The 16,129-nt window shown below is 33.8% G+C and overlaps 1 long non-coding RNA gene across 1 annotated transcript; it reads left to right on the top strand.

Moving 5' to 3' along the window:
- Positions 1 to 1,384: 1,384 nt before the first annotated feature.
- LOC121239913 lies at positions 1,385 to 7,918 on the top strand. Its single transcript, XR_005935407.1, has 3 exons — positions 1,385 to 2,063; positions 2,416 to 2,728; positions 7,796 to 7,918. It is a non-coding gene; the product is annotated as an uncharacterized LOC121239913 (long non-coding RNA).
- Positions 7,919 to 16,129: the final 8,211 nt, after the last annotated feature.

Consider the following 16,129-nt stretch of genomic DNA (forward strand, 5'->3'; position numbering starts at 1 on the left):
GATCAAAAGAATAGCAAAGTCTTTTGGAGGAATTGAGAGCATTTTCGAATATGACTGGATGCACTGATCTTATGGCAGATGATTAGAAAGATGGACGCAATAGAATTTTCAATTTTAAAAAATAATATCCAAGGAGATTTATTTTGTTAGATTCATTGATGCCTATATTATCTCAAAAACCAATGCATATCTATTTAAACTATTCGATGTAGTTATAGAAGATACACTCCTCCTATGAATTTGGTGGTAATCAAGTCATTTTTCTATATATGTTCGATGCCTAGGTTTGTGAATATTCTTGTGAATGTTCACCCTAAGGCCTCAAATATATATATATATATATATATGAGCATATACTGTGATCAACTGCTCATTTTCTTTTCAATTGGTCATTAGTCTTGCCTATAGGTTTTAAATCCCGAATCCTTATTTTGTAAATTTAGTGAATGATTTTTAAATTGATCAGCCAAGTGTTTTAAAATCTTCTAAATATTTTTATGAGTCCAAAATTATTTTAATGGAATATTTTAGTGTTATTAAGCTAAACCTAACTTTTAAAATAAGCATCTTAAATTTTGAAGCCAAGGAAATAAAATAGATTTTTAGTAACTCATTTTATTTAAATGGTTTTATTTCCTTTGAAATATTTATTAAAGTTCATTATTTGAATTATGTTAAAAACTCTATTTAATTGGATCAAGAATAAAAGCTTGGTTTTTACATTTAGTCTAACTCCCTTCCCATTTATTTTTCTACTCTTCATTTTCTATTAGCTCCCTTTTAATTTTCTATGATTAATCTCAATCATTGGATTACAAACCAAGCCCCTGCGTGTTGCTATCTAAGCTTTTCTCTTCATCTCTTCATCTCCTACTTAATTTCCTTATTTCAGACCACAAAACAGCTCTCTCTCTCTCTCTCTCTCTCTCTCTCTCCCCTTGTTCTTCTTCTTCAAGGCAGCAAGCAACATCTCTTGCATCTAAATTAGATGGAAATAGTTAAAGTAGATGGTAGAAACTGGAACAAGTGGTGGTGGTAGTATCAAGTTTTTAGCTGCAAAAACAGTTAATGAAGAAAAGTAGATTTACTGTTTCCTCCACTTTGTAGTATATACATTCCAGCTCCTTCCTATGGTTTCCCTTCGCATATTTCACGTCCTCTTCAAGTCTAGGAAGAACTTACCATCAAATTGTAATTGAAGCAGATAAACAGCATCAGAAAACTGTAACAGACAGCAGTAGAAACTACAAGAAAATTACTTATTTACGACCAGTTAATTCCAACGAAATGATTATTTACAATTAAAATTAGTTGCAAATAATCTTTTGGTTGCAATAAATTAGTCATAAAAGTCCCTTTATTTGTAGAATTAATTAATTAACGGTTTCTCATTTCGTCTTTCCTCTCCTTCTCATATGTAATCTCTTCTCACTTCAAGGCCCCTCGTCTGTGCAATATATACTAGTTTAGTGGATGAGTAATCGAGCTCAAAATGAAGCAAAACAGAAAACAAAAACAACCTATATTGAGCAGCAGTTTTCATATTTGAACCCCTCATTTTTAATCTAATTTGTAATACTTTTTACTTCTTAGTTCCTCTTAACTCAAGCCTCCTCACTTATATCTTTATTTGGTTGTCCAGTGGAAGGTATGGAGGTGGAAATGATGATTTGGAGCAAGAAAACTTCTAAGTTAGTTGCTGCACATGCAAGAAACTAACCCTTCTATTTTAGTTTCTGTTTTGGTGTCTTGTGTCGCAAATCGTTTCATCTCTCTCCTTTCGTCAATGATTATCTTTAACCTAATTAGTCCTCTATATTTGCTTATTAAACCACTAGAAGATGTGAAGTGTAGTATGTGAGCCTCAACCTTATACACAATCAGTTTATCTAGATCTTTTAGCAAACTGCTATGCATATGGATCTTAGATAGAATTTTGTTTAGGCAAATGTTTCACTTTCTTTTCCTTCATGCCTTGTTTCCATGAATCATGTAGATAAGTGCTATATGTAGGGATGGAACTTCTTATCAAATGAAAAGACCTCAAACCACTAGCTTTCCTAGTAAGAAAATATTCCTAAGCTGAACTATTTTTCTGGTCTAGTTTCCTTGCTGGAGAATTTCTGCAATAGTTGCCTTCCTAGTAGTTTTTATTGGGTCGACTTTTTAGGGTGTTTATATCCATCTTTATCAATTACAAAATCTTTGCTTGTGTAATTAGGAATATATTAGAATGAGGGAAGTTCTGAAAAGAAGAAAATACACAAGCTGTTGGATGTCTTACTAGTGCAGAAAAATAAGCAACTTTACCTCTCAATTCCTCTTATGTTTCAGCCCTTTAGTTTGCTTTTATTTCATCTCTTCAATTCAGTCTCAATATGTGACTCTATAAGTACCATGACCTTAAAATCTCAGGCAAAAACTGGCTATCAGCCGCTGCAATCAAGGTGGATAGCAACACATAGTAGAAGCAAAACAGCAGCAAGTTGGTTCTTTCCTCAAGCTCTTATTTTTATTTTTTCAAGCAACCACTATTACACAATGAAAATGAAGCCAAAGCTCAAGCAGCAGGTCGTCTGTCTTCTACAGTAACTACAAGTTCGTTTAGTAGAGGCTCCACATGCAAAGCTGAAATGTGGAAAAGGATGATTCTCTCTAGCTATTTTGTCTTTACTTGTATTTTTCAATTTATTATTCTTTTATTCTTGATCAATATTCTGTTGATTAGGTGGATGCTATTTTTAGTATAGGAATTCTGTTAGTGAGGCCCTCTCCCGTGTCTTTTTAACAATTCAATTCCAGTGGAATATACATTTTCTCTTCTTCCATGCATCATGTTCTCTGTACCCTTGTACAATTTTCCTTAATTTCTACAACCTTACATGGTACCAGAGCCTGAGAGCGACTATTCATGGAGGACTCACTGGAAAATTCTGATGACTCTTCTTCTACCCACACCAAAAAATCATATTCTCATACAAACCTAAATAGAAACACTCCTCATGCAAACACTGTGTCCCGATACTTGAAACTCGGTGATCCTGGAAACCCTTTCTGCCTAGACAACGGTGACAACTGTGCTGTTATTTTGGTCACTGATTTACTCACCACCGACAATTATGCAACCTATCTCGTGCTATGCGACGAGTACTCCGTGCTAAAAACAAGCTGGGTTTCATCAATAGACCATCCTGCAGCCTACCGACTCAGAGGATCCGCTCCTTGAGCTCTAGGAACGTTGCAACGACATGGTGGTGTTGTGAATCCAAACTTCCATTAGCCCCTCCATCAAATCCAGCATCGTCTTTGTTGATGATGCCCATGAGATTTGGCTCGATCTTCAGGATCAGTTTTCTCAACAAAATGGACCTCGAATTTTCCAGCTTAAGAAAACCCTAGCCAGCCTTCTTCAAGAACACGATTCAGTAAGTGTTTACTATAGCAACCTGAAAACACTTTGGGATGAGATTTCAGTTTATGATCCAATTCCTGTTTGCAATTGTGGAACTATGAAAACCCTGTTAGATCGTTACCAACATGATTGTGTGTTTCACTTTCTCATGGATTTGCATGATTCCTATTCTAATGTTTGCGACCAGATTATGCTTTTAGATCCTTTACCCTCTGTCACTACTAAGGTGTTCTCTTTAATACAACCACAAGAACGACAACACCAAATGATATCCAACATTCCATCCCTTGAATCCATGGCCTTAGCCATTAAGAAACCCTTTTCCACTTTCAAAATCTCTACCCAGTCCAGGCCTACTCCAAAGAAGAAATGACACTATTGTAGCCACTGCAAAATACCAGGACATTCACTTGACAATTGTTTCAAACCTGCTAATGCTGAGGCACCTGTGTGCTCTCACTGTCATTTGTCCAGTCACATGGTTAAAAATGCTACAAGTTGCATGGCTATGCACAGGGTCATAAACTTTTTAGGAAACCTCAAAGCCTTGGCGTTTTTGCTAATCAAACCAGTTTTTCCCCTGCTTCTGAACCTGAGGATATTAGAGATGAAGGAGTGGGTTTGACTATGTCTCAGTATCAGCAACTAATGGCCTTACTTTAGCCAAGGGAGTCTCTAGCTGCTACTCAACACTCTGCTAATCAGATTCAATCCAATTTCAAACCTCGTTCGACTTCTAAGTTATCTGGTATTCCCCTTTGTTTATCTACCCACACACACAAACCACTAAAATCAAGTGACACCCTTGGATTATAAATACAAGGGCAACAAACCATATGATCTGTTGCACTTCTTTTCTCACAACCATCACAGAACAAGATTCTTATTCTATAAAATTGCCAAATGGGAACGAAGTTCTTGTCACACACACTGGTACTGTCCACCTAACAAGTCAATCTCCCTCAAAGAGGTTCTATGTGTTCCATCCTTCACTTTTAATCTTCTTTCAACCAAGAAAATTGTTGCCTCACTCACTTGTTGTCTAGTTTTCTTTTCTGATTGTTGTTTTATTCAAGACCTTTTATCTTGGATAACAATTGGGAAGGGTGAAATGAGGAATGACATATACCACTTGCTAAGCACTGAAGTCTCACCCTAAACTCTAGCCACTACTCTTTCGCATATTTTACATACTAATATTCTTGTTTTAGCTTCTGTTATGAACAATGTTGTTGTTTCTGACCTTTGGCAACAGTCACCTTTCATTTCCTCATTTAAGTTTAATTACTGATCCTATTATAAAGAACAATATTTCTTCTACTAATGGAAAACCTTGTTGCTTTTGTCCACTGGCTAAACTCCATCGTCTCCTTTTTCCTGACAGCCACTATAAAACTTCTAGACCTTTTGAAATGATACGCTGTGACCTCTGGAGACCCTGCTCAATTACTGCATATGATGGTACCAAATATTTTCTAACTATAGTTGATGACTTCACTCAGAGCACATGGTTATATTTACTTTAAAATAAATCAAACACCAGAAAATGCATAGAGTCCTTTTATAATCTGATTGAGACATAATTTGAACTTAAAATCTAGATTCTAAGTAATCTAGTTGAGACATAATTTGAACTTAAAATCTAGATTCTAAGAAGTGACACTAGGTGTGAATTTCAAATGATAGATTTTTTTAACAAAAAGGGAATTATTCACCAAAGAAGATGTGTTGCTACCCCTAACAAAACGACATTGTGGAAAGAAAACATCAACATTTGCTTAATGTGGCTCGGGCTTTAAACTTTAAAGCTGGTCTTCCCCTTGAATACTGGAATGATTGTGTTTTAACAGCCACTTACCTTATTAATAGGACTCTTAGTCCTCTTCTTAATAACAAAACCCTATACGAGCTTCTTTTCAAGTCTACACCCACTTATACTCATATGCGAATTTTTGGATCACTATACTTTGCTACTATCCTTCTCCATGGTAGGAAGAAGTTTGATCCTCGAGATCGCACATGCATTTTTCTTAGCTATCCCTTTGGAATTTAAGGGTATAAGCTTCTTGATCTTAAAACAAAAATCACTTTTATTTCTCAGAATGTTGTGTTCCTTGAATCCATATTTCCCTTCCACTCAGCCTCTTTTCACACTACCACTAACTTTGACAATACTAACTTTGTTTTTACTTAACCTTTACCTAATCTTCATGACTTTCCCTCTTTTGTCTCTCATTCTGACCCTATACCTCCCACAGATTCTATTTCACCTTCTACAACCCCTTCTCCCACCTTTGTTACCCTTGTTTCCCCTCCATTTCAATTCCTTCTCCTCCCATCACTACAACTCCTAGCCAACCGTCTATTCCTCCCCTTCGCAGGTCCACTAGAATAAATAGAGCACCTCAATACTTGCATGACTTCCACTGCCAATAGGCCTCACTCCTGCACTAACCCAATCTTTGGCCAAGTCTTCCTCTTAAGCTGCAGGTAACCCATGTTCTCTAAACAATTTCCTAACATATCAGAATTTTACTCCTTTCCGTGTATTTTCTTCCTCTGTTTCCACCTCTTTTGAGCCAAATACATATAAGAAAACAGTAAGAGACCCTGGATGGCGTTAGGCAATGGAAACTGAACTGTAAGCCTTAGAACAGAACAATACTTGGATTATCGTTGATCTTCCTTGAGGTAAGGAAGCCATTGACTACAAGTATGTGTACAAGATAAAATTTAACTCTGATGGGTCTTGAGAGGTTGAAAGCCAGGGTTGTAACAAAGGGATTTACATAGCAAGAAGGCATAGACTACACAGAAACCTTTTCTCCAGTTGCCAATATGGTGACAGTTCAAGTTTTACTAACTGTGATAGCAATACAAGAGTGGTATCTTCATCAATTTGATGTCAACAATGCATTTTTCCATGGAGATTTAGAAAAGGTTTACATGCGCAAATCCCTTGGATACAACAAAGGAGGACCTCATCAAGTTTGCAAATTATTTAAGAGCCTTTATGGCCTTAAGCAGGCCTCTAGACAATGATATTCAAAATTCTCTTCATCTCTCATTGAATTTGGTTTTGAACAATCCAAAGCCGACTATAGCCTTTTCACTAAACTAGATTGTATTTCCTTTATTGCCCTACTAGTCTATGTTGATGATATTATCGTGGCTAGTAACTGTCAAAATTCCATTGACTCTCTTAAAGCTTTTCTGAATCACAAATTTAAGATCAAAGACCTTGGTTGTTTAAGATATTTTCTTGGCTTGAAAGTTGGTAGATCTTCTCAATAGATCCACCTATGCAAAGAAAGCAGCTTTTTATATGAGAATTTAATGCACTTTCAACCATACTCTTAAAATTTTTAAAACAAGATAACATTTCACTTTTTCGATACAATGGACATCTTAGCTAGCTCGGGAACACTCGGCAGCAAGCCCATCAAACTACCCTTAGATCAAAATTTTAAACTCAGCAAGGATTCTGGTGATCCTCTTCCAAATCCAAGTATTTATTGCAGGCTGATTGGGCATTTGTTGTACCTAACTATAACCAGACCCAATATATGCTATGCTATCAAGCTTTTGAGTCAATTTATAGATCGTCCTACTACTACTCATTTAGCTACTACCCACAAGGTTCTCAGATATATTAAAGCAGCTCCTGGACAAGGCATTCTATTGTCTTCTACATCTTAGCTACAACTCAAGGCCTATTGTGATTCTAACTAGGCCTCTTGTCCCGATACCCGTCGACCTATTACAGGATTTTGCATTTTTCTTGGCAACTCCCTTGTTTCTTAAAAAACCAAGAAACAATTTGTGGTCTCCCGTTTCTCAGCTAAAGTTGAGTATAGATCCATGGTAGCCACTTACTCTAAGCTTACCTAGCTTCGATACTTACTCACTGCTCTAAGAATATCACACCCCCAAGCTGCCTTCCTCTATTGTGATAACTAGGCAGCTCTTCACATTGTTGCCAACCTCATTTTCCAGGAACGCAGCAAGCACATTGAGCTGGATTGTCACCTGATCAAAGACAAGATTCAAAAGGATAGCATTACCGTAGCTCATGTTGCTTCCCAATCTCAACTGGCAGTTATTTTTACCAAAGCTCTACCTTCTTATCTCCTCCACTCCCATTTATCCAAGATGGGAATAGTGAATCTCTATTCTCCATATTGCGGGGGGCTATTACATAATGAAAATGAAGCCAAAGCTCAAGTTGTAGGTCGTTTGTCTTCTACAGCAGCTACAAGTCGTTTAGCAGAGGCTCTACATGCAAAATTGAAATGTGGAAAATGATGATTCTCTCTATTTTGTCTTTACTTGTACATTCCAATTTATTATTCTTTCATTCTTGGTAAATATTCTCTTGATTAGCTGGATGCTATTTTTAGAATAGGAATTTTGTTAGTTTTTAGGGTGGCAGAGAGTATATGACACCCTCTCTCACGTCTTCTTAACAATTCAATTCCAGTGGAATATACATTTTCTCTTCTTCCATGCATCATGCTCTCTATACCCTTGTACGATTTTCCTTAATTTCTGCAACCTTACAACTACGCCTAACCTTAAATCTCCATCTTCTTAGCCTTCTTGAGCATCTAAACAAGCTTCTTGACTTCTTATTGAAGCACCAAAGCCAGGAAAAATTAGAAGCAACATAATAGATACTGTTACTATATATACTAGCGAGATTAGCAAACCAATCTAGTGCAAACTCCTCCACTCCTACCTCCATTCCTTCTCCAACTCCAGAACAATTTAGTGGACCTCTATTATGTCTTGCGCATTCTCTTCCTCTACAGAAACCAGACCTTAAGTTAATTCCCATGACCATTCCAAACTTTAATTTTTACACCATTGAACAACCACTATTAGGTGGTAATGCTCCATCAAAGCCACCACCTCTCTTCAACCACCAACCCACGTTAGTTTCATCTCCTATATAATCTTTGTTCCTATCCCAAGCTCTCACCAAAATTGTTGTCTTGGCATGGTACTTGGAGAACCTACCTCAAATTGAAAAGGAGCTAATGCTTGTACTCCATCACTCTCCAGCTATGCAACACTTAATAAACTTTTAGAAAACTCTATCTTCAATACCAAATTGTCTATTCAATATCTTTGAGTTGTTTCATTAATATTTGTGATCTATGGGTATAAAGTACATGATTTGCATAGAGTATGTAGTGGGGAATGAATGAGATACTATGAAATACTTAGAAGTGTAGGTTTGAACAATTAGCAATGTTACGAGAAAGTATGCAAGTAGATAGTTAAAGTAGGTTTAAGTAAAGAATCAACTGAAAGTTAAGACCATGGAGAAGAAAAGGCACTAAGGGTTGAGAGTACTCTTACCATGCAAATTCTAAGTTTAAGTTGCATATGTAAATGAAAAGGAAATGACGTAAAGTTATAAATGCAGGTAGGTTGTCATCTGACACACACATGAATGGGCTACATAAAATGAAAATGGCATGAGGTTCAGGTAAGTATTATATTCATACTCTTCTAGAGTTTTCTAATGATATAAAAATGAAGAAGTTTTATGAATTTTTTTTTTGTTTTCATGAAATGAAGGAAAATGAAATGATGTTAATAAAAGTATGTTATAGTATTAATGTTTTAAGATATAACTATGTAACGGCCTTCCCCCCTATGCACCTCAATAATAGTTGTATACATGTGAAATGGATGTTATATATTGTAGTACTATTGTCTTTATGTTTCATAAAATGAAATGATGATGTTTATGATCGAGGCTATGAGGTGATGTTTAAATGAGACTATAAAATGATGTTTAAATGAGGCAATCAAATGATGTTTAGATGAGGCTATGAAATGAGGTTTAAATGATACTATGAAATGATGTTAAAATGATGCTATGAAATGGTGTTTACGCTTATGCTATGAAATGAAATAAACTGATGAATGATATGAATGAAAAGGAAATGAAAGGAAATGAATGAAAAGAATGTTTTAATATATGAAACTACGTAATAACCATGAAGAAATGAATGATGGTACTAAGAGGAAAGGGGCAGATTGCAATGCCAGATCGGTTTCACTAGTAGTGTAACTAGTGGTTCCATCCTAAAGGAAAGGAATTCCTAACCTGTGGCCACGGGTAAAGTCTAGGTCCAAAAGACCGCTAACCCTAACACACGAGGCGTAATAGTTTGTAACTGCCAAAGGAAAGTAATAAGAGTTAATTGAATGTTTGAAATATTTTATTTTTTTATGAAGAAATGTACAATGTGTGGGAAATATTTTAAGAGAAATGAAAACTTTTTAAAGAAAAACCCCCCACCTTATAATGTTTTCAAAAGAAAATAAATGTTCTAAGTAAAGTATGTAGATGAATGATAATTACATGAATGAAAACCTATATTAGTATATTTTTACGATATGAATTAATGCTTACTGAGTATTCAACTCATTTTATTTTTATATGTCTCTCCCTCTCCCAAGAACAAAATGAGGTCGAAGCATCAGAACAAAAATGGCCCAAGGAAAAGTTAACAGAAGCCTAGATACATTTTATGTAATGTATGAAAGCATATTTTGTAAAAGTACTTTGTAATTTAATTTAATGATTTCCGCCAAAAATCTCTTTGAAAGCATGTTTTAATTTTAAATATGGAATTTTTTATATCCTAATAAGGAAATGAATGTGTCTTAAAAAGTTCAATAATTCCCATTTTATTTTCTAAATCTATTTATTAAAGTCATACCACAAAAACAGACGTTACATAGACAATGCACAACAAGCCATATCTAAATAATGCAATTGGCTTTTTCTTTTCTCTTTCCATCCTTTTTCACGACATCTTCAAAAGATCTATATGTCAAAACTTCACAGCTATATATCATGCTCTCAAAATTCTATAAACATTTTACACAACACTAATAACACAACACTATCATTATATCCAAATTTGCAGAGGGGAAAAACTCATCATACCAAGAAATATTATTTCATATATAGTGACTATGATCATTCTTCCAGCCAAATAAGCGACATGCAATTGTCTATATATATATATATATATGCTAGATACTGATAGTAGTGAAAGATCATGTCTTTTGTAGACATCCAAGTCACATGATAATAACTTCCAGCTGGCATTTCTTTCATCCCCATGATCATATTCTAGACAAAGTATGAATTTATAATCTCCGAGTACCCAAAATCAAGGATCCATGTCATGATGGACAAGACAAAACAGTGAAAACAAAAGATAAAAACAATATAATAAGATTAATAAAAAAATAAAAATAAAAAGAGTTTTATACATGCATGATTAATCAAAGCTGTCTATGTCCACAGGCAGTGATGATCATAGAGTATTTATCTTGATCATATATATATATATATATATATATACACACACATTCTTAAGCTAGCGTATCTAATTAGTTGAAGCATCCTATTTTAAACGTACATTTGACTTTGTAGCTCTTTTTGTATCAGAAATGTGCACATGAATAATATTCTTTTGTACTAGCTAGATAAAGACTTATATTTGTCCATCGATATTTGAGGAATGAACGCTAATTCACATATCTACCATTTAATTATCCCATTTGATCACTTGCAAAATATTAAGGTTTATGTCAAGATGAGCACTAAATACTCTAAAATAAAGATAGTTATTGAAATTGAAATCTCTTGCAAACACAACACCTTGAGGAACCTGTTAATTTATATTTTATAGACCAAGAACCCTTAATTAGGACTTTTGTCAGAAGAGTAATGATATACGCACAACCTTTAATTTATATAATCATGTTTTAAATGAGGGTATTTATGTAAACTCATTATATTATTTTTATAGATTATTTAAAAAAAATGCTAATTTAAAACATATATAGTTGTATAAAAGATTGTAGAAATGGTTGTATGTCTATCATTTTCCTTTACATGACTAATATCTTAAACCAAAATGTACCAAGCCAAAATGAGTGCATGACATTATTATGGAAGCAATGTAACTACAAGATCATTTAGAGCTTTTGGAGATCTCACTCTTCCATTTTAAAGCACTTATATCTCTATATCCTTCAATGTATATATGCCAATGAGCTTTTCTTTTTCTCTTTGAAAATTTTACAGCAATTTTTCTTGAAACCCATTAGATATAGAAACTAGAAACCCATTCCACATCACCTCTCTTTTGTTAAATTTAATTTTTATTTGTTTTATTTTTCTTGAGTTTAATTTTTTTTGGTTTTATTGATGAATCTAAACAGAAGATTCTGAGTACATAAACTCGATATGCAGTTATATTTCTTTTTCATAATATCTTCTTACATAAACAATGATCGATCCGAGAAATAGAAAAATGATTGGACCACCTTTAGTAGTGTTTGCATGCCAATTAACTTAAACAAATGTCAAAACACTAAGCATTCCCATGTAAGGTTGGGTGCAGCTAATATATATATAATTATTGTGCTTGGTAGCTTTCTCAAATATGACAAAGGATTTGTTAGTTTTTAAAAGGGTGATACATTGGTCGGCTCATGATCACCTTATTATATTTGAGATTTGTTGTGTTTGGTAGTTTTCATCAGTCAAGTGAGTTTTAGATCTTTATTAATGCTCGTTTGAATACTTAGAATATCTTAAAATTTTATGAATAGTAGTGAAATGATTTGGGTTAAGATATTTTATTAAATTTTAGGAAATGAGAGAGAAAAAAGTTGAATAAAAATATTATAAAATTTAAAAATTGTTTAAATATAATTGTTTGAATATTATTTTTGTTTTGAAATTTGAAAAACCTGTATTTTTTTGTGTCTTGTTTGTAAATTTGGAAAATTTGTATTGGTTTTTGAAAAATGAAAGAGAAAAAAATTGAATAAAAATATTATAAAGTTAAAATATTTTTTTTAATATAATTGTTTAAATATTATTTTTATTTTAAAATTTGAAAATTTGTATTGTTCTTTGTGTTTTGTTTGAAAATTTGTAAAAATTGCATTGGGTTTTGTGTTTGGATAATAATTAGACGAAAAAATTAAAAATTTGAAATTGAAAAGTATTTTGTATTTGACTATTTTTTGGAAAGAAATTATGAGAAGTTTTGAGAATATTTCATTACCCAAACAAGACCTAGTGTTATTGACAATCTTAGCCTCTTCTTTTCTTTTTTATTAGAATAGATCAATACGGCAATACCCTAATCCTTGTTTAGTTACACTTGTATTTTAAATCTTGTCCTCTAATCATACTTGCCGATGTGATATATTTTAAGTGACTTAAAAATATATCATATAGCATGTATGAGTAGGTATAACAAAATTTAAGATGAACAATAACAGTTTTCATTGAACAAGTTCTTTGATAAAGGTGTATTTTCTGAGGTCAATGCATATTGCATGAAACATTGTTTAACCCTCCACGATCCATCTCATGTGTTTTGATGAAGCTATATATAATCTTCCATTCTACCTCCTCAACGAGGAGAAAGAGGGATGAGGATGACAAAGTTCTTATTGTGCTTCTTCTCTATCATTTGTGAGTTTAGTTATTATGTTCAATAAGTCTATCATGTGATATGCCCATGATAAAATAACTATGCATGAAAATTTTATTTGCAAACTTGTTTATTGACGTAACAAAACACATTTGTGATGTGAAGGCCTGCCACATCAATTATTAACTAAGATTTTATTCTTATAAATGTAGGTAATGACCCAAAAATAATGTTGTGAAATGCACACACATCAACAATGGAAAATAAAGTTAAAGTAATCACGATCAAGCACACGACACAAAATATACGTGGTTTGGCAAATTGCCTACGTCCAAAGAGTTGCAGAAATTTTATTAATTAGATGAGATTACAATCACTCAATCTCAACTCACACTCTCTAGGGCTTTTTGTCTCTCACACAATATGCACTCACTTGACAATTGTTCTCTCTAAAAAATATGCTAAAAGTCATATAAAGCTAGTCAAATATGGCATATATATAGTAAACAACGCTAAAAACCCTAATTTGGCAAAATCTGCATTTCTCGCTTCAGTGGCATGTCGAGTGCGTATCGAGCGAACGACCAAAACAACATTGGCTCAAATAGAGTGTCAAGCATGGCTCAAGCAAACATTAGGGTTTGTGTCTCGCTCTAACTCACTATCACGCGGGACTCGAGGGAACTCACGGATTGAGCTACGCTCATGCCCACTATTAAGCGCACGTCAAGCAAACACTCTGTAGAAAACAGTTGATTTGTGATCGTATTGAATTCATTTAAGTGTTGGGTTATAGATTACATTCTAACATCTTCAAATTGAATAATTTCTTCATCAAGTGCACTTTACTGTTTGCCAACAGCTTTTCATACATACCTGACAAAGTCACCACGAGATCCACCATGGTTCTCCCCTTACTGACATTGTGTACCACTATTCTGGATAAGGTCAACCGAACAATCCCCATAATTTGTCGATCTAACAGGGTCCACTCAGCATCATCCATGTTCTCCGGCTTCTTTTCCAACATTGAAAGTTGGAGTCTCTTCCCATAGAGATAATCCTCGATCAGCATATTTGAGTACCCAAAATCAGTGTCGTTGAACTTCTCGATCCCGAGTGCTTTCACTTGATCTCCAACTATCATTCTCCTTTAGATCTGACATTGGCTCTTGATACTAGTTGTTGTGAAATGTACACACACCAACGATGTCAAATAAAGTAAAAGCAATCACGATCAACCACACAACACAAAATATATATGGTTTGGCAAATTGTCACGTCTACAGAGCTGCAGAAATCTTATTAATTAGAGGAGATTATAATCACTCAATCTCAACTCACACTCTTTAGGGCTTTTTGTCTCTCACACAATTTGCACTCACTTGACAATTGTTTTCTCTAAAAAATAGGCTAAAAGTCGTACAAAACAAGTCAAATATAACATATATATATTAAACGGTGCTGAAAACCCTAATATGTCAAAATCTGTGTTCTTCGCTTAAGCGACGTGTCGAGCGCACATCGAGCGAACAGTCAAACAACATTGCTCGAGCAGAATGTGCAGAATGTCGAGCGAGACTCGAGCGGAGTGTCGAGCGAGGCTCAAGTGAACTCTAGGGACTAGTTTTCATATACACCCCAACAAATAAGTGATGTGTTTAGACACATACTTCTAAGTAACATATTATATTTAATCATATATTTATATTTAGATATGTATAACCATAATCATAAGGGCAAGTCAATTGAATTATGAGCTACAAGAACTAGAATGAGAAAGTCCATGCATCAAGCACATCCATGTTCCAAGCATGTGTGCTGCAGTTCCATGTATATTTCTCGGCAGTTCTTAAGTTGTGGCCGCATGAAATGTTCAGCGCCCGCGCACTGAACTCCACTCAAATATTCAGCAAACACAACGTTTATATAGGACCAATTCCCAACCTTTTTATGCAAAACCTACCGTACAAGAAGATTATCAACGTCTTTTCTGCTTTGGCATGGGGAGGGGGTTTGATTGAGCTAGAACTTGATCAGTAATTAATGTGCCGGTGGACCCAAAAGATTTCTACATTTCAAATGATGTATTTTTTTTTTTTCTCTAAAACAAAGAGCTTTTGAGTTTAAGAAAAAATATTATTCTTTAAGGTTAGGGGCTAATCTTTAAGTTTTGCCAAAAGCCTATTTACATTAATTTGTTTTTTTATTTTAAGCATACTAAAAATAACCTCTACCAATATATATGGAGAAGTGCTCGATCTACGTACAAAATCTTACAAAATCAAATTTATACAATGCAATGATTTGATGTAATCTATTAGCACATATACTTTACGGTTAAAAATATTTTACGATCTAACTTATCACATCAAAATATATCTGTATAAAAAAATTCTTTTCATCAGTAACTATTTATTACTCTACACTTCACATCTTATGAAAAATATTCACATACTTTATAAAAAAAATATAGGTGTGGAGTGTGATCAGAATAAATAGTAGTTGATGCATAATAAATTTATTCAATATATGAACTTATTTATATAATATCTCTGCATCAATTAATTAGCATTTCTTACCATGTATGTAACCAGGAAGATACACATTTTTTGTCTGAGGGGCTCATAGAATTGTTGAGAACTGAATAATATATTTTCTATGAAGGGGCCTATGGAGTTTTAACTTTTTGGCCTCAAAGACAAATCCTTCTCAAACAAAAATTAAAGTTTAAATTATATGTAAAATGCTAAGCAAGTCCGTACGGATATCCCAAAAAGTTCTTAGAGCTGACGTATGTTCGTGTCAATCAAGCGTGCAACTCAGGAAAAATATTCTGAACGATTATATTATTAAGAGTGGGGCTCCTATGCCGACCACTCTTACCGTTAGATGGGACGCATGGTTCAGTAGTTTTTTTTTTAATATATTTAAATATTTAAAAAATATATATATATATATTAATATATTTAAAATCATTTTTTAATTATTAAGTAAAAAATTTTTTTTTATCAACAGTTAAATGAAATGGTCAAAATAAGGAGACATAATGGTTTTATTTTATTATTAAAGAGATAGTGCGATATTTATGCATTACTAGACTGTAAATATTATTTTTTATTACTTAAATACGTTAATCCTCCGTGCAAAACCTCGTTGTTCTTTCTATCAGCACAAATAAAAAAATAATTCCGAATGTTATATTATTTAAGAAAAATTATTCTCATCA

Source organism: Juglans microcarpa x Juglans regia, chromosome 7D (genome assembly GCF_004785595.1).
Source record: "Juglans microcarpa x Juglans regia isolate MS1-56 chromosome 7D, Jm3101_v1.0, whole genome shotgun sequence".
Taxonomy (NCBI): domain Eukaryota; kingdom Viridiplantae; phylum Streptophyta; class Magnoliopsida; order Fagales; family Juglandaceae; genus Juglans; species Juglans microcarpa x Juglans regia.